We start from the raw sequence: 23,001 nt of genomic DNA, 5'->3' as shown, positions 1-23,001 counted from the left end.
TTGGAAAGACACTTATCACATTCAGTCTAATCTATTGACTGGTTTCAAGCACTTATTTGAAAATATTTGAGTTATATTTTATTGGACCAATTTCCTTACAAACTGATACTCCCAGCATGGTTATTCACCATCATTATAAAATTTATATAAAAGATTTCCAATAATCTTTCTTTAAAAAGAGCATTTAAAGCACATATTAACATGCACTGCATAGATCAGAATTCATCTTGCTCAATTGATACCGATTTTTTGAACTATTATACATAGGTGCCAATAGATATAACTGAAGGCTGATTTGAACATGAAAGCATATACACTCTACATGTGCAAGCAGACTCAGGATAATGACTACTAATGAATACAAATAACTCTATAAAAATGTCCGGCTGTAACATTTTGAAATAATTCCACCATATTAATCCTAAAGTTGGAAAGCCATGGAAAGTATGACCAATTTTGTATCTGTATTATATACACACACCACACTAACATATAAAAGCTCATTTTAAAATGCATTTAAATAAATTGATTCAAAGTGTCTACCAGGTATGCCTCAATTATAGATATTGCATATATATCAGAATAGGCCATTTGTAAAAAGTGGATTTTTGGACAAAGAGATACAATTAATAAAATGCAATGACATATTGGATTTTATTTGCTAAATAAAGTTAGAAATTGCTATGTATTACTTTTTACAGTTTTAGAAACATTTCTATTCACCAATTTACATAGGTGTCCTACACTACTTCTACTTGTTTTCATAAAACCCCATAAATAATACAGAAAAGGATTCAACATCACAATAGATAGGACCAACTGAAAGAAAACATTATACATAAGCTTACATTTTAAATTGTCATATTAGTGTTAAAGTATAATGAAAACCAAAGTTGAAGTGTTCCTTTATAAGGCAGGTGGATAAAATATTTTGTTTTATGTTAACCTGGCCTTTCTCCTACAGCTCTTTAAGAAGCAAAGTAATACATTCCTAGTCTATTATAGACGACTATGAGTACTTTGCCAATTTTATGTGACTGTCTTGATGCAATCTTGAAGAACCTTAAGATGACCATAAACACAACAATTCTACTTGAAAAATGTACATTTACCCGAAAAGCTTTGAAATTTGCTGTATATCGTTTTCAATCCTCAACCAGAAACCAAAATGTGTATAAAAGCTCTTGAACAAATGGCTCCATATCTCAGGAGTTAGAGCACTGGTCTTGTAAATCAGGGGTCGTGAGTTCAAATCTCACTGGGGCCTGATGCTTCCTTATTGTTACAGTTGCTAAAACTTAAGTTGCAGCACCCTGTATTGCAATACTCCGCTTTACTATGCTAAATGAGAAGATGATGTATATAGCCAAATTGGAAAGACACTTATCACATTCAGTCTAATCTATTGACTGGTATCAAGTGCATATTTGAAAATATTTGTGTTATCTTTTATTGGACCAATTTCCTTACAAACTGATACTCCCAGCATGGTTATTCACCATCATTATAAAATTTCTATAAAAGATTTCCAATAATCTTTCTTTAAAAAGAGAATTTAAAGCACATATTAACATGCACTGCATAGATCAGAATTCTTCTTGCTCAATTGATACCGATTTTTTGAACTGATATACATAGGTGCCAATAGATATAACTGAAGGCTGATTTGAACATGAAAGCATATACACTCTACATGTGCAAGCAGACTCAGGATAATGACTACTAATGAATACAAATAACTCTATAAAAATGTCCGGCTGTAACATTTTGAAATAATTCCACCATATTAATCCTAAAGTTGGAAAGCCATGGAAAGTATGACCAATTTTGTATCTGTATTATATACACACACCACACTAACATATAAAAGCTCATTTTAAAATGCATTTAAATAAATTGATTCAAAGTGTCTACCAGGTATGCCTCAATTATAGATATTGCATATATATCAGAATAGGCCATTTGTAAAAAGTGGATTTTTGGACAAAGAGATACAATTAATAAAATCCAATGACATATTGGATTTTATTTGCTAAAAAAAGTTAGAAATTGCTATGTATTACTTTTTACAGTTTTAGAAACATTTCTATTCACCAATTTACATAGGTGTCCTACACTACTTCTACTTGTTTTCATAAAACCCCATAAATAATACAGAAAAGGATTCAACATCACAAAAGATAGGACCAACTGAAAGAAAACATTATACATAAACTTACATTTTAAATTGTCATATTAGTGTTAAAGTATAATGAAAACCAAAGTTGAAGTGTTCCTTTATAAGGCAGGTGGATAAAATATTTTGTTTTATGTTAACCTGGCCTTTCTCCTACAGCTCTTTAAGAAGCAAAGTAATACATTCCTTGTCTATTATAGATGACTATGAGTACTTTGCCAATTTTATGTGACTGTCTTGATGCAATCTTGAAGTACCTTAAGATGACCATAAACACAACAATTCTACTTGAAAAATGTACATTTACCCGAAAAGCTTTGAAATTTGCTGTATATCGTTTTCAATCCTCAACCAGAAACCAAAATGTGTATAAAAGCTCTTGAACAAATGGCTCCATATCTCAGGAGTTAGAGCACTGGTCTTGTAAATCAGGGGTCGTGAGTTCAAATCTCACTGGGGCCTGATGCTTCCTTATTGTTACAGTTGCTAAAACTTAAGTTGCAGCACCCTGTATTGCAATACTCCGCTTTACTATGCTAAATGAGAAGATGATGTATATAGCCAAATTGGAAAGACACTTATCACATTCAGTCTAATCTATTGACTGGTATCAAGTGCATATTTGAAAATATTTGTGTTATCTTTTATTGGACCAATTTCCTTACAAACTGATACTCCCAGCATGGTTATTCACCATCATTATAAAATTTCTATAAAAGATTTCCAATAATCTTTCTTTAAAAAGAGAATTTAAAGCACATATTAACATGCACTGCATAGATCAGAATTCTTCTTGCTCAATTGATACCGATTTTTTGAACTGATATACATAGGTGCCAATAGATATAACTGAAGGCTGATTTGAACATGAAAGCATATACACTCTACATGTGCACGCAGACTCAGGATAATGACTACTAATGAATACAAATAACTCTATAAAAATGTCCGGCTGTAACATTTTGAAATGATTCCACCATATTAATCCTAAAGTTGGAAAGCCATGGAAAGTATGACCAATTTTGTATCTGTATTATATACACACACCACACTAACATATAAAAGCTCATTTTAAAATGCATTTAAATAAATTGATTCAAAGTGTCTACCAGGTATGCCTCAATTATAGATATTGCATATATATCAGAATAGGCCATTTGTAAAAAGTGGATTTTTGGACAAAGAGATACAATTAATAAAATGCAATGACATATTGGATTTTATTTGCTAAAAAAAAGTTAGAAATTGCTATGTATTACTTTTTACAGTTTTAGAAACATTTCTATTCACCAATTTACATAGGTGTCCTACACTACTTCTACTTGTTTTCATAAAACCCCATAAATAATACAGAAAAGGATTCAACATCACAAAAGATAGGACCAACTGAAAGAAAACATTATACATAAGCTTACATTTTAAATTGTCATATTAGTGTTAAAGTATAATGAAAACCAAAGTTGAAGTGTTCCTTTATAAGGCAGGTGGATAAAATATTTTGTTTTATGTTAACCTGGCCTTTCTCCTACAGCTCTTTAAGAAGCAAAGTAATACATTCCTTGTCTATTATAGACGACTATGAGTACTTTGCCAATTTTATGTGACTGTCTTGATGCAATCTTGAAGTACCTTAAGATGACCATAAACACAACAATTCTACTTGAAAAATGTACATTTACCCGAAAAGCTTTGAAATTTGCTGTATATCGTTTTCAATCCTCAACCAGAAACCAAAATGTGTATAAAAACACTTGAACAAATGGCTCCATATCTCAGGGGTTAGAGCACTGGTCTTGTAAACCACGGGTCATGAGTTCAAATCTCACTGGGGCCTGATGCTTCCTTATTGTTACAGTTGCTAAAACTTAAGTTGCAGCACCCTGTATTGCAATACTCCGCTTTACTATGCTAAATGAGAAGATGATGTATATAGCCAAATTGGAAAGACACTTATCACATACAGTCTAATCTATTGACTGGTTTCAAGTGCATTTTTGAAAATATTTGTGTTATATTTTATTGGACCAATTTCCTTACAAACTGATTCTCCCAGCTTGGTTATTCACCATCATTATAAAATTTATATAAAAGATTTCCAATAATCTTTCTTTAAAAAGAGCATTTAAAGCACATATTAACATGCACTGCATAGATCAGAATTCATCTTGCTCAATTGATACCGATTTTTTGAACTGATATACATAGGTGCCAATAGATATAACTGAAGGCTGATTTGAACATGAAAACATATACACTCTACATGTGCAAGCAGACTCAGGATAATGACTACTAATGAATACAAATAACTCTATAAAAATGTCCGGCTGTAACATTTTGAAATAATTCCACCATATTAATCCTAAAGTTGGAAAGCCATGGAAAGTATGACCAATTTTGTATCTGTATTATATACACACCACACTAACATATAAAAGCTCATTTTAAAATGCATTTAAATAAATTGATTCAAAGTGTCTACCAGGTATGCCTCAATTATAGATATTGCATATATATCAGAATAGGCCATTTGTAAAAAGTGGATTTTTGGACAAAGAGATACAATTAATAAAATGCAATGACATATTGGATTTTATTTGCTAAAAAAAGTTAGAAATTGCTATGTATTACTTTTTACAGTTTTAGAAACATTTCTATTCACCAATTTACATAGGTGTCCTACACTACTTCTACTTGTTTTCATAAAACCCCATAAATAATACAGAAAAGGATTCAACATCACAATAGATAGGACCAACTGAAAGAAAACATTATACATAAGCTTACATTTTAAATTGTCATATTAGTGTTAAAGTATAATGAAAACCAAAGTTGAAGTGTTCCTTTATAAGGCAGGTGGATAAAATATTTTGTTTTATGTTAACCTGGCCTTTCTCCTACAGCTCTTTAAGAAGCAAAGTAATACATTCCTAGTCTATTATAGACGACTATGAGTAGTTTGCCAATTTTATGGGACTGTCTTGATGCAATCTTGAAGAACCTTAAGATGACCATAAACACAACAATTCTACTTGAAAAATGTACATTTACCCGAAAAGCTTTGAAATTTGCTGTATATCGTTTTCAATCCTCAACCAGAAACCAAAATGTGTATAAAAGCTCTTGAACAAATGGCTCCATAGCTCAGGGGTTAGAGCACTGGTCTTGTAAACCAGGGGTTGTGAGTTCAAATCTCACTGGGGCCTGATGCTTCCTTATTGTTACAGTTGCTAAAACTTAAGTTGCAGCACCCTATATTGCAATACTCCGCTTTACTATGCTAAATGAGAAGATGATGTATATAGCCAAATTGGAAAGACACTTATCACATACAGTCTAATCTATTGACTGGTTTCAAGCACTTATTTGAAAATATTTGAGTTATATTTTATTGGACCAATTTCCTTACAAACTGATACTCCCAGCATGGTTATTCACCATCATTATAAAATTTATATAAAAGATTTCCAATAATCTTTCTTTAAAAAGAGCATTTAAAGCACATATCAACATGCACTGCATAGATCAGAATTCATCTTGCTCAATTGATACCGATTTTTTGAACTATTATACATAGGTGCCAATAGATATAACTGAAGGCTGATTTGAACATGAAAGCATATACACTCTACATGTGCAAGCAGACTCAGGATAATGACTACTAATGAATACAAATAACTCTATAAAAATGTCCGGCTGTAACATTTTGAAATAATTCCACCATATTAATCCTAAAGTTGGAAAGCCATGGAAAGTATGACCAATTTTGTATCTGTATTATATACACACACCACACTAACATATAAAAGCTCATTTTAAAATGCATTTAAATAAATTGATTCAAAGTGTCTACCAGGTATGCCTCAATTATAGATATTGCATATATATCAGAATAGGCCATTTGTAAAAAGTGGATTTTTGGACAAAGAGATACAATTAATAAAATGCAATGACATATTGGATTTTATTTGCTAAAAAAAGTTAGAAATTGCTATGTATTACTTTTTACAGTTTTAGAAACATTTCTATTCACCAATTTACATAGGTGTCCTACACTACTTCTACTTGTTTTCATAAAACCCCATAAATAATACAGAAAAGGATTCAACATCACAATAGATAGGACCAACTGAAAGAAAACATTATACATAAGCTTACATTTTAAATTGTCATATTAGTGTTAAAGTATAATGAAAACCAAAGTTGAAGTGTTCCTTTATAAGGCAGGTGGATAAAATATTTTGTTTTATGTTAACCTGGCCTTTCTCCTACAGCTCTTTAAGAAGCAAAGTAATACATTCCTAGTCTATTATAGACGACTATGAGTACTTTGCCAATTTTATGTGACTGTCTTGATGCAATCTTGAAGAACCTTAAGATGACCATAAACACAACAATTCTACTTGAAAAATGTACATTTACCCGAAAAGCTTTGAAATTTGCTGTATATCGTTTTCAATCCTCAACCAGAAACCAAAATGTGTATAAAAGCTCTTGAACAAATGGCTCCATATCTCAGGAGTTAGAGCACTGGTCTTGTAAATCAGGGGTCGTGAGTTCAAATCTCACTGGGGCCTGATGCTTCCTTATTGTTACAGTTGCTAAAACTTAAGTTGCAGCACCCTGTATTGCAATACTCCGCTTTACTATGCTAAATGAGAAGATGATGTATATAGCCAAATTGGAAAGACACTTATCACATTCAGTCTAATCTATTGACTGGTATCAAGTGCATATTTGAAAATATTTGTGTTATCTTTTATTGGACCAATTTCCTTACAAACTGATACTCCCAGCATGGTTATTCACCATCATTATAAAATTTCTATAAAAGATTTCCAATAATCTTTCTTTAAAAAGAGAATTTAAAGCACATATTAACATGCACTGCATAGATCAGAATTCTTCTTGCTCAATTGATACCGATTTTTTGAACTGATATACATAGGTGCCAATAGATATAACTGAAGGCTGATTTGAACATGAAAGCATATACACTCTACATGTGCAAGCAGACTCAGGATAATGACTACTAATGAATACAAATAACTCTATAAAAATGTCCGGCTGTAACATTTTGAAATAATTCCACCATATTAATCCTAAAGTTGGAAAGCCATGGAAAGTATGACCAATTTTGTATCTGTATTATATACACACACCACACTAACATATAAAAGCTCATTTTAAAATGCATTTAAATAAATTGATTCAAAGTGTCTACCAGGTATGCCTCAATTATAGATATTGCATATATATCAGAATAGGCCATTTGTAAAAAGTGGATTTTTGGACAAAGAGATACAATTAATAAAATCCAATGACATATTGGATTTTATTTGCTAAAAAAAGTTAGAAATTGCTATGTATTACTTTTTACAGTTTTAGAAACATTTCTATTCACCAATTTACATAGGTGTCCTACACTACTTCTACTTGTTTTCATAAAACCCCATAAATAATACAGAAAAGGATTCAACATCACAAAAGATAGGACCAACTGAAAGAAAACATTATACATAAACTTACATTTTAAATTGTCATATTAGTGTTAAAGTATAATGAAAACCAAAGTTGAAGTGTTCCTTTATAAGGCAGGTGGATAAAATATTTTGTTTTATGTTAACCTGGCCTTTCTCCTACAGCTCTTTAAGAAGCAAAGTAATACATTCCTTGTCTATTATAGATGACTATGAGTACTTTGCCAATTTTATGTGACTGTCTTGATGCAATCTTGAAGTACCTTAAGATGACCATAAACACAACAATTCTACTTGAAAAATGTACATTTACCCGAAAAGCTTTGAAATTTGCTGTATATCGTTTTCAATCCTCAACCAGAAACCAAAATGTGTATAAAAACACTTGAACAAATGGCTCCATATCTCAGGGGTTAGAGCACTGGTCTTGTAAACCAGGGGTCGTGAGTTCAAATCTCACTGGGGCATGATGCTTCCTTATTGTTACAGTTGCTAAAACTTAAGTTGCAGCACCCTGTATTGCAATACTCCGCTTTACTATGCTAAATGAGAAGATGATGTATATAGCCAAATTGGAAAGACACTTATCACATACAGTCTAATCTATTGACTGGTTTCAAGTGCATTTTTGAAAATATTTGTGTTATATTTTATTGGACCAATTTCCTTACAAACTGATACTCCCAGCTTGGTTATTCACCATCATTATAAAATTTATATAAAAGATTTCCAATAATCTTTCTTTAAAAAGAGCATTTAAAGCACATATTAACATGCACAGCATAGATCAGAATTCATCTTGCTCAATTGATACCGATTTTTTGAACTGATATACATAGGTGCCAATAGATATAACTGAAGGCTGATTTGAACATGAAAACATATACACTCTACATGTGCAAGCAGACTCAGGATAATGACTACTAATGAATACAAATAACTCTATAAAAATGTCCGGCTGTAACATTTTGAAATAATTCCACCATATTAATCCTAAAGTTGGAAAGCCATGGAAAGTATGACCAATTTTGTATCTGTATTATATACACACCACACTAACATATAAAAGCTCATTTTAAAATGCATTTAAATAAATTGATTCAAAGTGTCTACCAGGTATGCCTCAATTATAGATATTGCATATATATATGAATAGGCCATTTGTAAAAAGTGGATTTTTGGACAAAGAGATACAATTAATAAAATGCAATGACATATTGGATTTTATTTGCTAAAAAAAGTTAGAAATTGCTATGTATTACTTTTTACAGTTTTAGAAACATTTCTATTCACCAATTTACATAGGTGTCCTACACTACTTCTACTTGTTTTCATAAAACCCCATAAATAATACAGAAAAGGATTCAACATCACAATAGATAGGACCAACTGAAAGAAAACATTATACATAAGCTTACATTTTAAATTGTCATATTAGTGTTAAAGTATAATGAAAACCAAAGTTGAAGTGTTCCTTTATAAGGCAGGTGGATAAAATATTTTGTTTTATGTTAACCTGGCCTTTCTCCTACAGCTCTTTAAGAAGCAAAGTAATACATTCCTTGTCTATTATAGACGACTATGAGTACTTTGCCAATTTTATGTGACTGTCTTGATGCAATCTTGAAGTACCTTAAGATGACCATAAACACAACAATTCTACTTGAAAAATGTACATTTACCCGAAAAGCTTTGAAATTTGCTGTATATCGTTTTCAATCCTCAACCAGAAACCAAAATGTGTATAAAAGCTCTTGAACAAATGGCTCCATAGCTCAGGTGTTAGAGCACTGGTCTTGTAAACCAGGGGTCGTGAGTTCAAATCTCACTGGGGCCTGATGCTTCCTTATTGTTACAGTTGCTAAAACTTAAGTTGCAGCACCCTATATTGCAATACTCCGCTTTACTACGCTAAATGAGAAGATGATGTATATAGCCAAATTGGAAAGACACTTATCACATTCAGTCTAATCTATTGACTGGTTTCAAGCACTTATTTGAAAATATTTGAGTTATATTTTATTGGACCAATTTCCTTACAAACTGATACTCCCAGCATGGTTATTCACCATCATTATAAAATTTATATAAAAGATTTCCAATAATCTTTCTTTAAAAAGAGCATTTAAAGCACATATTAACATGCACTGCATAGATCAGAATTCATCTTGCTCAATTGATACCGATTTTTTGAACTATTATACATAGGTGCCAATAGATATAACTGAAGGCTGATTTGAACATGAAAGCATATACACTCTACATGTGCAAGCAGACTCAGGATAATGACTACTAATGAATACAAATAACTCTATAAAAATGTCCGGCTGTAACATTTTGAAATAATTCCACCATATTAATCCTAAAGTTGGAAAGCCATGGAAAGTATGACCAATTTTGTATCTGTATTATATACACACACCACACTAACATATAAAAGCTCATTTTAAAATGCATTTAAATAAATTGATTCAAAGTGTCTACCAGGTATGCCTCAATTATAGATATTGCATATATATCAGAATAGGCCATTTGTAAAAAGTGGATTTTTGGACAAAGAGATACAATTAATAAAATCCAATGACATATTGGATTTTATTTGCTAAAAAAAGTTAGAAATTGCTATGTATTACTTTTTACAGTTTTAGAAACATTTCTATTCACCAATTTACATAGGTGTCCTACACTACTTCTACATGTTTTCATAAATGTCCCCATAAATAATACAGTAAAGGATTCAACATCACAATAGATAGGACCAACTGAAAGAAAACATTATACATAAGCTTACATTTTAAATTGTCATATTAGTGTTAAAGTATAATGAAAACCAAAGTTGAAGTGTTCCTTTATAAGGCAGGTGGATAAAATATTTTGTTTTATGTTAACCTGGCCTTTCTCCTACAGCTCTTTAAGAAGTAAAGTAATACATTCCTAGTCTATTATAGACGACTATGATTACTTTGCCAATTTTATGGGACTGTCTTGATGCAATCTTGAAGAACCTTAAGATGACCATAAACACAACAATTGTAATTGAAAAAAGTAAATTTACCGGAAAAGCTTTGAAATTTGCTGTATATCGTTTTCAATCCTCAACCAGAAACCAAAATGTGTATAAAATCTCTTAAACAAATGGCTCCATATCTCAGTGGTTAGAGCACTGATCTTGTAAACTAGGGGTCGTGAGTTCAAATCTCACTGGGGCCTGATACTTCTTTATTGTTACAATTGCTAAAACTTAAGTTGCAGCACCCTATATTGCAATACTCCGCTTTACTACGCTAAATGAGAAGATGATGTATATAGCCAATTTGGAAAGACACTTATCACATTCAGTCTAATCTATTGACTGGTTTCAAGCACTAATTTGAAAATATTTGAGTTATATTTTATTGGACCAATTTCCTTACAATCTGATACTCCCAGCATGGTTATTCACCATCATTATAAAATTTATATAAAAGATTTCCAATAATCTTTCTTTAAAAAGAGCATTTAAAGCACATATTAACATGCACTGCATAGATCAGAATTCATCTTGCTCAATTGATACCGATTTTTTGAACTGATATACATAGGTGCCAATAGATATAACTGAAGGCTGATTTGAACATGAAAGCATATACACTCTACATGTGCAAGCAGACTCAGGATAATGACTACTAATGAATACAAATAACTCTATAAAAATGTCCGGCTGTAACATTTTGAAATAATTCCATCATATTAATCCTAAAGTTGGAAAGCCATGGAAAGTATGACCAATTTTGTATCTGTATTATATACACACACCACACTAACATATAAAAGCTCATTTTAAAATGCATTTAAATAAATTGATTCAAAGGGTCTACCAGGTATGCCTCAATTATAGATATTGCATATATATCAGAATAGGCCATTTGTAAAAAGTGGATTTTTGGACAAAGAGATACAATTAATAAAATCCAATGACATATTGGATTTTATTTGCTAAACAAAGTTAGAAATTGCTATGTATTACTTTTTACAGTTTTAGAAACATTTCTATTCACCAATTTACAAAGGTGTCCTACACTACTTCTACATGTTTTCATAAATGTCCCCATAAATAATACAGTAAAGGATTCAACATCACAATAGATAGGACCAACTGAAAGAAAACATTATACATAAGCTTACATTTTAAATTGTCATATTAGTGTTAAAGTATAATGAAAACCAAAGTTGAAGTGTTCCTTTATAAGGCAGGTGGATAAAATATTTAGTTTTATGTTAACCTGGCCTTTCTCCTACAGCTCTTTAAGAAGTAAAGTAATACATTCCTAGTCTATTATAGACGACTAAGAGTACTTTGCCAATTTTATGGGACTGTCTTGATGCAATCTTGAAGAACCTTAAGATGACCATAAACACAACAATTGTAAATGAAAAAAGTACATTTACCGGAAAAGCTTTGAAATTTGCTGTATATCGTTTTCAATCCTCAACCAGAAACCAAAATGTGTATAAAAGCTCTTAAACAAATGGCTCCATAGCTCAGGGGTTAGAGCACTGGTCTTGTAAACCAGGGGTCGTGAGTTCAAATCTCACTGGGGCCTGATGCTTCCTTATTGTTACAGTTGCTAAAACTTAAGTTTCAGCACCCTATATTGCAATACTCCGCTTTACTACGCTAAATGAGAAGATGATGTATATAGCCAAATTGGAAAGACACTTATCACATTCAGTCTAATCTATTGACTGGTTTTTCAAGCACTTATTTGAAAATATTTGAGTTATATTTTATTGGACCAATTTCCTTACAAACTGATACTCCCAGCATGGTTATTCACCATCATTATAAAATTTATATAAAAGATTTCCAATAATCTTTCTTTAAAAAGAGCATTTAAAGCACATATTAACATGCACTGCATAGATCAGAATTCATCTTGCTCAATTGATACCGATTTTTTGAACTGATATACATAGGTGCCAATAGATATAACTGAAGGCTGATTTGAACATGAAAGCATATACACTCTACATGTGCAAGCAGACTCAGGATAATGACTACTAATGAATACAAATAACTCTATAAAAATGTCCGGCTGTAACATTTTGAAATAATTCCATCATATTAATCCTAAAGTTGGAAAGCCATGGAAAGTATGACCAATTTTGTATCTGTATTATATACACACCACACTAACATATAAAAGCTCATTTTAAAATGCATTTAAATAAATTGATTCAAAGTGTCTACCAGGTATGCCTCAATTATAGATATTGCATATATATCAGAATAGGCCATTTGTAAAAAGTGGATTTTTGGACAAAGAGATACAATTAATAAAATCCAATGACATATTGGATTTTATTTGCTAAAAAAAGTTAGAAATTGCTATGTATTACTTTTTACAGTTTTAGAAACATTTCTATTCACCAATTTACATAGGTGTCCTACACTACTTCTACATGTTTTCATAAATGTCCCCATAAATAATACAGTAAAGGATTCAACATCACAATAGATAGGACCAACTGAAAGAAAACATTATACATAAGCTTACATTTTAAATTGTCATATTAGTGTTAAAGTATAATGAAAACCAAAGTTGAAGTGTTCCTTTATAAGGCAGGTGGATAAAATATTTTGTTTTATGTTAACCTGGCCTTTCTCCTACAGCTCTTTAAGAAGTAAAGTAATACATTCCTAGTCTATTATAGACGACTAAGAGTACTTTGCCAATTTTATGGGACTGTCTTGATGCAATCTTGAAGAACCTTAAGATGACCATAAACACAACAATTGTAAATGAAAAAAGTACATTTACCGGAAAAGCTTTGAAATTTGCTGTATATCGTTTTCAATCCTCAACCAGAAACCAAAATGTGTATAAAAGCTCTTAAACAAATGGCTCCATAGCTCAGGGGTTAGAGCACTGGTCTTGTAAACCAGGGGTCATGAGTTCAAATCTCACTGGGGCCTGATGCTTCCTTATTGTTACAGTTGCTAAAACTTAAGTTGCAGCACCCTATATTGCAATACTCCGCTTTACTACGCTAAATGAGAAGATGATGTATATAGCCAAATTGGAAAGACACTTATCACATTCAGTCTAATCTATTGACTGGTTTCAAGCACTTATTTGAAAATATTTGAGTTATATTTTATTGGACCAATTTCCTTACAAACTGATACTCCCAGCATGGTTATTCACCATCATTATAAAATTTATATAAAAGATTTCCAATAATCTTTCTTTAAAAAGAGCATTTAAAGCACATATTAACATGCACTGCATAGATCAGAATTCATCTTGCTCAATTGATACCGATTTTTTGAACTGATATACATAGGTGCCAATAGATATAACTGAAGGCTGATTTGAACATGAAAACATATACACTCTACATGTGCAAGCAGACTCAGGATAATGACTACTAATGAATACAAATAACTCTATAAAAATGTCCGGCTGTAACATTTTGAAATAATTCCACCATATTAATCCTAAAGTTGGAAAGCCATGGAAAGTATGACCAATTTTGTATCTGTATTATATACACACCACACTAACATATAAAAGCTCATTTTAAAATGCATTTAAATAAATTGATTCAAAGTGTCTACCAGGTATGCCTCAATTATAGATATTGCATATATATCAGAATAGGCCATTTGTAAAAAGTGGATTTTTGGACAAAGAGATACAATTAATAAAATGCAATGACATATTGGATTTTATTTGCTAAAAAAAGTTAGAAATTGCTATGTATTACTTTTTACAGTTTTAGAAACATTTCTATTCACCAATTTACATAGGTGTCCTACACTACTTCTACTTGTTTTCATAAAACCCCATAAATAATACAGAAAAGGATTCAACATCACAATAGATAGGACCAACTGAAAGAAAACATTATACATAAGCTTACATTTTAAATTGTCATATTAGTGTTAAAGTATAATGAAAACCAAAGTTGAAGTGTTCCTTTATAAGGCAGGTGGATAAAATATTTTGTTTTATGTTAACCTGGCCTTTCTCCTACAGCTCTTTAAGAAGCAAAGTAATACATTCCTAGTCTATTATAGACGACTATGAGTAGTTTGCCAATTTTATGGGACTGTCTTGATGCAATCTTGAAGAACCTTAAGATGACCATAAACACAACAATTCTACTTGAAAAATGTACATTTACCCGAAAAGCTTTGAAATTTGCTGTATATCGTTTTCAATCCTCAACCAGAAACCAAAATGTGTATAAAAGCTCTTGAACAAATGGCTCCATAGCTCAGGGGTTAGAGCACTGGTCTTGTAAACCAGGGGTCGTGAGTTCAAATCTCACTGGGGCCTGATACTTCTTTATTGTTACAATTGCTAAAACTTAAGTTGCAGCACCCTATATTGCAATACTCCGCTTTACTACGCTAAATGAGAAGATGATGTATATAGCCAAATTGGAAAGACACTTATCACATACAGTCTAATCTATTGACTGGTTTCAAGCACTTATTTGAAAATATTTGAGTTATATTTTATTGGACCAATTTCCTTACAAACTGATACTCCCAGCATGGTTATTCACCATCATTATAAAATTTATATAAAAGATTTCCAATAATCTTTCTTTAAAAAGAGCATTTAAAGCACATATCAACATGCACTGCATAGATCAGAATTCATCTTGCTCAATTGATACCGATTTTTTGAACTATTATACATAGGTGCCAATAGATATAACTGAAGGCTGATTTGAACATGAAAGCATATACACTCTACATGTGCAAGCAGACTCAGGATAATGACTACTAATGAATACAAATAACTCTATAAAAATGTCCGGCTGTAACATTTTGAAATAATTCCACCATATTAATCCTAAAGTTGGAAAGCCATGGAAAGTATGACCAATTTTGTATCTGTATTATATACACACACCACACTAACATATAAAAGCTCATTTTAAAATGCATTTAAATAAATTGATTCAAAGTGTCTACCAGGTATGCCTCAATTATAGATATTGCATATATATCAGAATAGGCCATTTGTAAAAAGTGGATTTTTGGACAAAGAGATACAATTAATAAAATGCAATGACATATTGGATTTTATTTGCTAAAAAAAGTTAGAAATTGCTATGTATTACTTTTTACAGTTTTAGAAACATTTCTATTCACCAATTTACATAGGTGTCCTACACTACTTCTACTTGTTTTCATAAAACCCCATAAATAATACAGAAAAGGATTCAACATCACAATAAATAGGACCAACTGAAAGAAAACATTATACATAAGCTTACATTTTAAATTGTCATATTAGTGTTAAAGTATAATGAAAACCAAAGTTGAAGTGTTCCTTTATAAGGCAGGTGGATAAAATATTTTGTTTTATGTTAACCTGGCCTTTCTCCTACAGCTCTTTAAGAAGCAAAGTAATACATTCCTAGTCTATTATAGACGACTATGAGTACTTTGCCAATTTTATGTGACTGTCTTGATGCAATCTTGAAGAACCTTAAGATGACCATAAACACAACAATTCTACTTGAAAAATGTACATTTACCCGAAAAGCTTTGAAATTTGCTGTATATCGTTTTCAATCCTCAACCAGAAACCAAAATGTGTATAAAAGCTCTTGAACAAATGGCTCCATATCTCAGGAGTTAGAGCACTGGTCTTGTAAATCAGGGGTCGTGAGTTCAAATCTCACTGGGGCCTGATGCTTCCTTATTGTTACAGTTGCTAAAACTTAAGTTGCAGCACCCTGTATTGCAATACTCCGCTTTACTATGCTAAATGAGAAGATGATGTATATAGCCAAATTGGAAAGACACTTATCACATTCAGTCTAATCTATTGACTGGTATCAAGTGCATATTTGAAAATATTTGTGTTATCTTTTATTGGACCAATTTCCTTACAAACTGATACTCCCAGCATGGTTATTCACCATCATTATAAAATTTCTATAAAAGATTTCCAATAATCTTTCTTTAAAAAGAGAATTTAAAGCACATATTAACATGCACTGCATAGATCAGAATTCTTCTTGCTCAATTGATACCGATTTTTTGAACTGATATACATAGGTGCCAATAGATATAACTGAAGGCTGATTTGAACATGAAAGCATATACACTCTACATGTGCAAGCAGACTCAGGATAATGACTACTAATGAATACAAATAACTCTATAAAAATGTCCGGCTGTAACATTTTGAAATAATTCCACCATATTAATCCTAAAGTTGGAAAGCCATGGAAAGTATGACCAATTTTGTATCTGTATTATATACACACACCACACTAACATATAAAAGCTCATTTTAAAATGCATTTAAATAAATTGATTCAAAGTGTCTACCAGGTATGCCTCAATTATAGATATTGCATATATATCAGAATAGGCCATTTGTAAAAAGTGGATTTTTGGACAAAGAGATACAATTAATAAAATCCAATGACATATTGGATTTTATTTGCTAAAAAAAGTTAGAAATTGCTATGTATTACTTTTTACAGTTTTAGAAACATTTCTATTCACCAATTTACATAGGTGTCCTACACTACTTCTACTTGTTTTCATAAAACCCCATAAATAATACAGAAAAGGATTCAACATCACAAAAGATAGGACCAACTGAAAGAAAACATTATACATAAACTTACATTTTAAATTGTCATATTAGTGTTAAAGTATAATGAAAACCAAAGTTGAAGTGTTCCTTTATAAGGCAGGTGGATAAAATATTTTGTTTTATGTTAACCTGGCCTTTCTCCTACAGCTCTTTAAGAAGCAAAGTAATACATTCCTTGTCTATTATAGATGACTATGAGTACTTTGCCAATTTTATGTGACTGTCTTGATGCAATCTTGAAGTACCTTAAGATGACCATAAACACAACAATTCTACTTGAAAAATGTACATTTACCCGAAAAGCTTTGAAATTTGCTGTATATCGTTTTCAATCCTCAACCAGAAACCAAAATGTGTATAAAAACACTTGAACAAATGGCTCCATATCTCAGGGGTTAGAGCACTGGTCTTGTAAACCAGGGGTCGTGAGTTCAAATCTCACTGGGGCATGATGCTTCCTTATTGTTACAGTTGCTAAAACTTAAGTTGCAGCACCCTGTATTGCAATACTCCGCTTTACTATGCTAAATGAGAAGATGATGTATATAGCCAAATTGGAAAGACACTTATCACATACAGTCTAATCTATTGACTGGTTTCAAGTGCATTTTTGAAAATATTTGTGTTATATTTTATTGGACCAATTTCCTTACAAACTGATACTCCCAGCTTGGTTATTCACCATCATTATAAAATTTATATAAAAGATTTCCAATAATCTTTCTTTAAAAAGAGCATTTAAAGCACATATTAACATGCACAGCATAGATCAGAATTCATCTTGCTCAATTGATACCGATTTTTTGAACTGATATACATAGGTGCCAATAGATATAACTGAAGGCTGATTTGAACATGAAAACATATACACTCTACATGTGCAAGCAGACTCAGGATAATGACTACTAATGAATACAAATAACTCTATAAAAATGTCCGGCTGTAACATTTTGAAATAATTCCACCATATTAATCCTAAAGTTGGAAAGCCATGGAAAGTATGACCAATTTTGTATCTGTATTATATACACACCACACTAACATATAAAAGCTCATTTTAAAATGCATTTAAATAAATTGATTCAAAGTGTCTACCAGGTATGCCTCAATTATAGATATTGCATATATATATGAATAGGCCATTTGTAAAAAGTGGATTTTTGGACAAAGAGATACAATTAATAAAATGCAATGACATATTGGATTTTATTTGCTAAAAAAAGTTAGAAATTGCTATGTATTACTTTTTACAGTTTTAGAAACATTTCTATTCACCAATTTACATAGGTGTCCTACACTACTTCTACTTGTTTTCATAAAACCCCATAAATAATACAGAAAAGGATTCAACATCACAATAGATAGGACCAACTGAAAGAAAACATTATACATAAGCTTACATTTTAAATTGTCATATTAGTGTTAAAGTATAATGAAAACCAAAGTTGAAGTGTTCCTTTATAAGGCAGGTGGATAAAATATTTTGTTTTATGTTAACCTGGCCTTTCTCCTACAGCTCTTTAAGAAGCAAAGTAATACATTCCTTGTCTATTATAGACGACTATGAGTACTTTGCCAATTTTATGTGACTGTCTTGATGCAATCTTGAAGTACCTTAAGATGACCATAAACACAACAATTCTACTTGAAAAATGTACATTTACCCGAAAAGCTTTGAAATTTGCTGTATATCGTTTTCAATCCTCAACCAGAAACCAAAATGTGTATAAAAGCTCTTGAACAAATGGCTCCATAGCTCAGGGGTTAGAGCACTGGTCTTGTAAACCAGGGGTCGTGAGTTCAAATCTCACTGGGGCCTGATGCTTCCTTATTGTTACAGTTGCTAAAACTTAAGTTGCAGCACCCTATATTGCAATACTCCGCTTTACTACGCTAAATGAGAAGATGATGTATATAGCCAAATTGGAAAGACACTTATCACATTCAGTCTAATCTATTGACTGGTTTCAAGCACTTATTTGAAAATATTTGAGTTATATTTTATTGGACCAATTTCCTTACAAACTGATACTCCCAGCATGGTTATTCACCATCATTATAAAATTTATATAAAAGATTTCCAATAATCTTTCTTTAAAAAGAGCATTTAAAGCACATATTAACATGCACTGCATAGATCAGAATTCATCTTGCTCAATTGATACCGATTTTTTGAACTATTATACATAGGTGCCAATAGATATAACTGAAGGCTGATTTGAACATGAAAGCATATACACTCTACATGTGCAAGCAGACTCAGGATAATGACTACTAATGAATACAAATAACTCTATAAAAATGTCCGGCTGTAACATTTTGAAATAATTCCACCATATTAATCCTAAAGTTGGAAAGCCATGGAAAGTATGACCAATTTTGTATCTGTATTATATACACACACCACACTAACATATAAAAGCTCATTTTAAAATGCATTTAAATAAATTGATTCAAAGTGTCTACCAGGTATGCCTCAATTATAGATATTGCATATATATCAGAATAGGCCATTTGTAAAAAGTGGATTTTTGGACAAAGAGATACAATTAATAAAATCCAATGACATATTGGATTTTATTTGCTAAAAAAAGTTAGAAATTGCTATGTATTACTTTTTACAGTTTTAGAAACATTTCTATTCACCAATTTACATAGGTGTCCTACACTACTTCTACATGTTTTCATAAATGTCCCCATAAATAATACAGTAAAGGATTCAACATCACAATAGATAGGACCAACTGAAAGAAAACATTATACATAAGCTTACATTTTAAATTGTCATATTAGTGTTAAAGTATAATGAAAACCAAAGTTGAAGTGTTCCTTTATAAGGCAGGTGGATAAAATATTTTGTTTTATGTTAACCTGGCCTTTCTCCTACAGCTCTTTAAGAAGTAAAGTAATACATTCCTAGTCTATTATAGACGACTATGATTACTTAGCCAATTTTATGGGACTGTCTTGATGCAATCTTGAAGAACCTTAAGATGACCATAAACACAACAATTGTAATTGAAAAAAGTAAATTTACCGGAAAAGCTTTGAAATTTGCTGTATATCGTTTTCAATCCTCAACCAGAAACCAAAATGTGTATAAAATCTCTTAAACAAATGGCTCCATATCTCAGTGGTTAGAGCACTGATCTTGTAAACTAGGGGTCGTGAGTTCAAATCTCACTGGGGCCTGATACTTCTTTATTGTTACAATTGCTAAAACTTAAGTTGCAGCACCCTATATTGCAATACTCCGCTTTACTACGCTAAATGAGAAGATGATGTATATAGCCAATTTGGAAAGACACTTATCACATTCAGTCTAATCTATTGACTGGTTTCAAGCACTTATTTGAAAATATTTGAGTTATATTTTATTGGACCAATTTCCTTACAATCTGATACTCCCAGCATGGTTATTCACCATCATTATAAAATTTATATAAAAGATTTCCAATAATCTTTCTTTAAAAAGAGCATTTAAAGCACATATTAACATGCACTGCATAGATCAGAATTCATCTTGCTCAATTGATACCGATTTTTTGAACTGATATACATAGGTGCCAATAGATATAACTGAAGGCTGATTTGAACATGAAAGCATATACACTCTACATGTGCAAGCAGACTCAGGATAATGACTACTAATGAATACAAATAACTCTATAAAAATGTCCGGCTGTAACATTTTGAAATAATTCCATCATATTAATCCTAAAGTTGGAAAGCCATGGAAAGTATGACCAATTTTGTATCTGTATTATATACACACACCACACTAACATATAAAAGCTCATTTTAAAATGCATTTAAATAAATTGATTCAAAGGGTCTACCAGGTATGCCTCAATTATAGATATTGCATATATATCAGAATAGGCCATTTGTAAAAAGTGGATTTTTGGACAAAGAGATACAATTAATAAAATCCAATGACATATTGGATTTTATTTGCTAAACAAAGTTAGAAATTGCTATGTATTACTTTTTACAGTTTTAGAAACATTTCTATTCACCAATTTACAAAGGTGTCCTACACTACTTCTACATGTTTTCATAAATGTCCCCATAAATAATACAGTAAAGGATTCAACATCACAATAGATAGGACCAACTGAAAGAAAACATTATACATAAGCTTACATTTTAAATTGTCATATTAGTGTTAAAGTATAATGAAAACCAAAGTTGAAGTGTTCCTTTATAAGGCAGGTGGATAAAATATTTAGTTTTATGTTAACCTGGCCTTTCTCCTACAGCTCTTTAAGAAGTAAAGTAATACATTCCTAGTCTATTATAGACGACTAAGAGTACTTTGCCAATTTTATGGGACTGTCTTGATGCAATCTTGAAGAACCTTAAGATGACCATAAACACAACAATTGTAAATGAAAAAAGTACATTTACCGGAAAAGCTTTGAAATTTGCTGTATATCGTTTTCAATCCTCAACCAGAAACCAAAATGTGTATAAAAGCTCTTAAACAAATGGCTCCATAGCTCAGGGGTTAGAGCACTGGTCTTGTAAACCAGGGGTCGTGAGTTCAAATCTCACTGGGGCCTGATGCTTCCTTATTGTTACAGTTGCTAAAACTTAAGTTTCAGCACCCTATATTGCAATACTCCGTTTTACTACGCTAAATGAGAAGATGATGTATATAGCCAAATTGGAAAGACACTTATCACATTCAGTCTAATCTATTGACTGGTTTTTCAAGCACTTATTTGAAAATATTTGAGTTATATTTTATTGGACCAATTTCCTTACAAACTGATACTCCCAGCATGGTTATTCACCATCATTATAAAATTTATATAAAAGATTTCCAATAATCTTTCTTTAAAAAGAGCATTTAAAGCACATATTAACATGCACTGCATAGATCAGAATTCATCTTGCTCAATTGATACCGATTTTTTGAACTGATATACATAGGTGCCAATAGATATAACTGAAGGCTGATTTGAACATGAAAGCATATACACTCTACATGTGCAAGCAGACTCAGGATAATGACTACTAATGAATACAAATAACTCTATAAAAATGTCCGGCTGTAACATTTTGAAATAATTCCATCATATTAATCCTAAAGTTGGAAAGCCATGGAAAGTATGACCAATTTTGTATCTGTATTATATACACACCACACTAACACATAAAAGTTCATTTTAAAATGCATTTAAATAAATTGATTCAAAGTGTCTACCAGGTATGCCTCAATTATAGATATTGCATATATATCAGAATAGGCCATTTGTAAAAAGTGGATTTTTGGACAAAGAGATACAATTAATAAAATCCAATGACATATTGGATTTTATTTGCTAAAAAAAGTTAGAAATAGCTATGTATTACTTTTTACAGTTTTAGAAACATTTCTATTCACCAATTTACATAGGTGTCCTACACTACTTCTACATGTTTTCATAAATGTCCCCATAAATAATACAGTAAAGGATTCAACATCACAATAGATAGGACCAACTGAAAGAAAACATTATACATAAGCTTACATTTTAAATTGTCATATTAGTGTTAAAGTATAATGAAAACCAAAGTTGAAGTGTTCCTTTATAAGGCAGGTGGATAAAATATTTTGTTTTATGTTAACCTGGCCTTTCTCCTACAGCTCTTTAAGAAGTAAAGTAATACATTCCTAGTCTATTATAGACGACTATGAGTACTTTGCCAATTTTATGTGACTGTCTTGATGCAATCTTGAAAA

The 23,001-nt window shown here is 31.3% G+C and overlaps 11 non-coding genes across 11 annotated transcripts; all 11 read left to right on the top strand.

Moving 5' to 3' along the window:
- Positions 1 to 5,306: 5,306 nt before the first annotated feature.
- Positions 5,307 to 5,379, top strand: TRNAT-UGU (transfer RNA threonine (anticodon UGU)). Its single transcript has one exon. It is a non-coding gene; the product is annotated as a tRNA-Thr (tRNA).
- Positions 5,380 to 8,048: 2,669 nt separating this feature from the next.
- On the top strand, positions 8,049 to 8,121 carry TRNAT-UGU (transfer RNA threonine (anticodon UGU)). Its single transcript has one exon. It is a non-coding gene; the product is annotated as a tRNA-Thr (tRNA).
- Positions 8,122 to 9,417: 1,296 nt separating this feature from the next.
- TRNAT-UGU (transfer RNA threonine (anticodon UGU)) lies at positions 9,418 to 9,490 on the top strand. Its single transcript has one exon. It is a non-coding gene; the product is annotated as a tRNA-Thr (tRNA).
- A 1,300-nt stretch (positions 9,491 to 10,790) lies between these two features.
- TRNAT-UGU (transfer RNA threonine (anticodon UGU)) lies at positions 10,791 to 10,863 on the top strand. Its single transcript has one exon. It is a non-coding gene; the product is annotated as a tRNA-Thr (tRNA).
- A 1,300-nt stretch (positions 10,864 to 12,163) lies between these two features.
- On the top strand, positions 12,164 to 12,236 carry TRNAT-UGU (transfer RNA threonine (anticodon UGU)). Its single transcript has one exon. It is a non-coding gene; the product is annotated as a tRNA-Thr (tRNA).
- A 1,300-nt stretch (positions 12,237 to 13,536) lies between these two features.
- TRNAT-UGU (transfer RNA threonine (anticodon UGU)) lies at positions 13,537 to 13,609 on the top strand. Its single transcript has one exon. It is a non-coding gene; the product is annotated as a tRNA-Thr (tRNA).
- Positions 13,610 to 14,905: 1,296 nt separating this feature from the next.
- On the top strand, positions 14,906 to 14,978 carry TRNAT-UGU (transfer RNA threonine (anticodon UGU)). The gene has a single exon. It is a non-coding gene; the product is annotated as a tRNA-Thr (tRNA).
- A 2,669-nt stretch (positions 14,979 to 17,647) lies between these two features.
- TRNAT-UGU (transfer RNA threonine (anticodon UGU)) lies at positions 17,648 to 17,720 on the top strand. Its single transcript has one exon. It is a non-coding gene; the product is annotated as a tRNA-Thr (tRNA).
- Positions 17,721 to 19,016: 1,296 nt separating this feature from the next.
- TRNAT-UGU (transfer RNA threonine (anticodon UGU)) lies at positions 19,017 to 19,089 on the top strand. The gene has a single exon. It is a non-coding gene; the product is annotated as a tRNA-Thr (tRNA).
- A 1,300-nt stretch (positions 19,090 to 20,389) lies between these two features.
- TRNAT-UGU (transfer RNA threonine (anticodon UGU)) lies at positions 20,390 to 20,462 on the top strand. Its single transcript has one exon. It is a non-coding gene; the product is annotated as a tRNA-Thr (tRNA).
- Positions 20,463 to 21,762: 1,300 nt separating this feature from the next.
- TRNAT-UGU (transfer RNA threonine (anticodon UGU)) lies at positions 21,763 to 21,835 on the top strand. The gene has a single exon. It is a non-coding gene; the product is annotated as a tRNA-Thr (tRNA).
- The last annotated feature ends 1,166 nt before the right edge of the window (positions 21,836 to 23,001 follow it).

Source organism: Taudactylus pleione, unplaced genomic scaffold (genome assembly GCF_031769625.1).
Source record: "Taudactylus pleione unplaced genomic scaffold, aTauple2 ptg000109l, whole genome shotgun sequence".
Taxonomy (NCBI): domain Eukaryota; kingdom Metazoa; phylum Chordata; class Amphibia; order Anura; family Myobatrachidae; genus Taudactylus; species Taudactylus pleione.
Note: the sequence above shows the minus strand (reverse complement) of the source record. Positions and strands in the feature narration are given on the sequence as shown.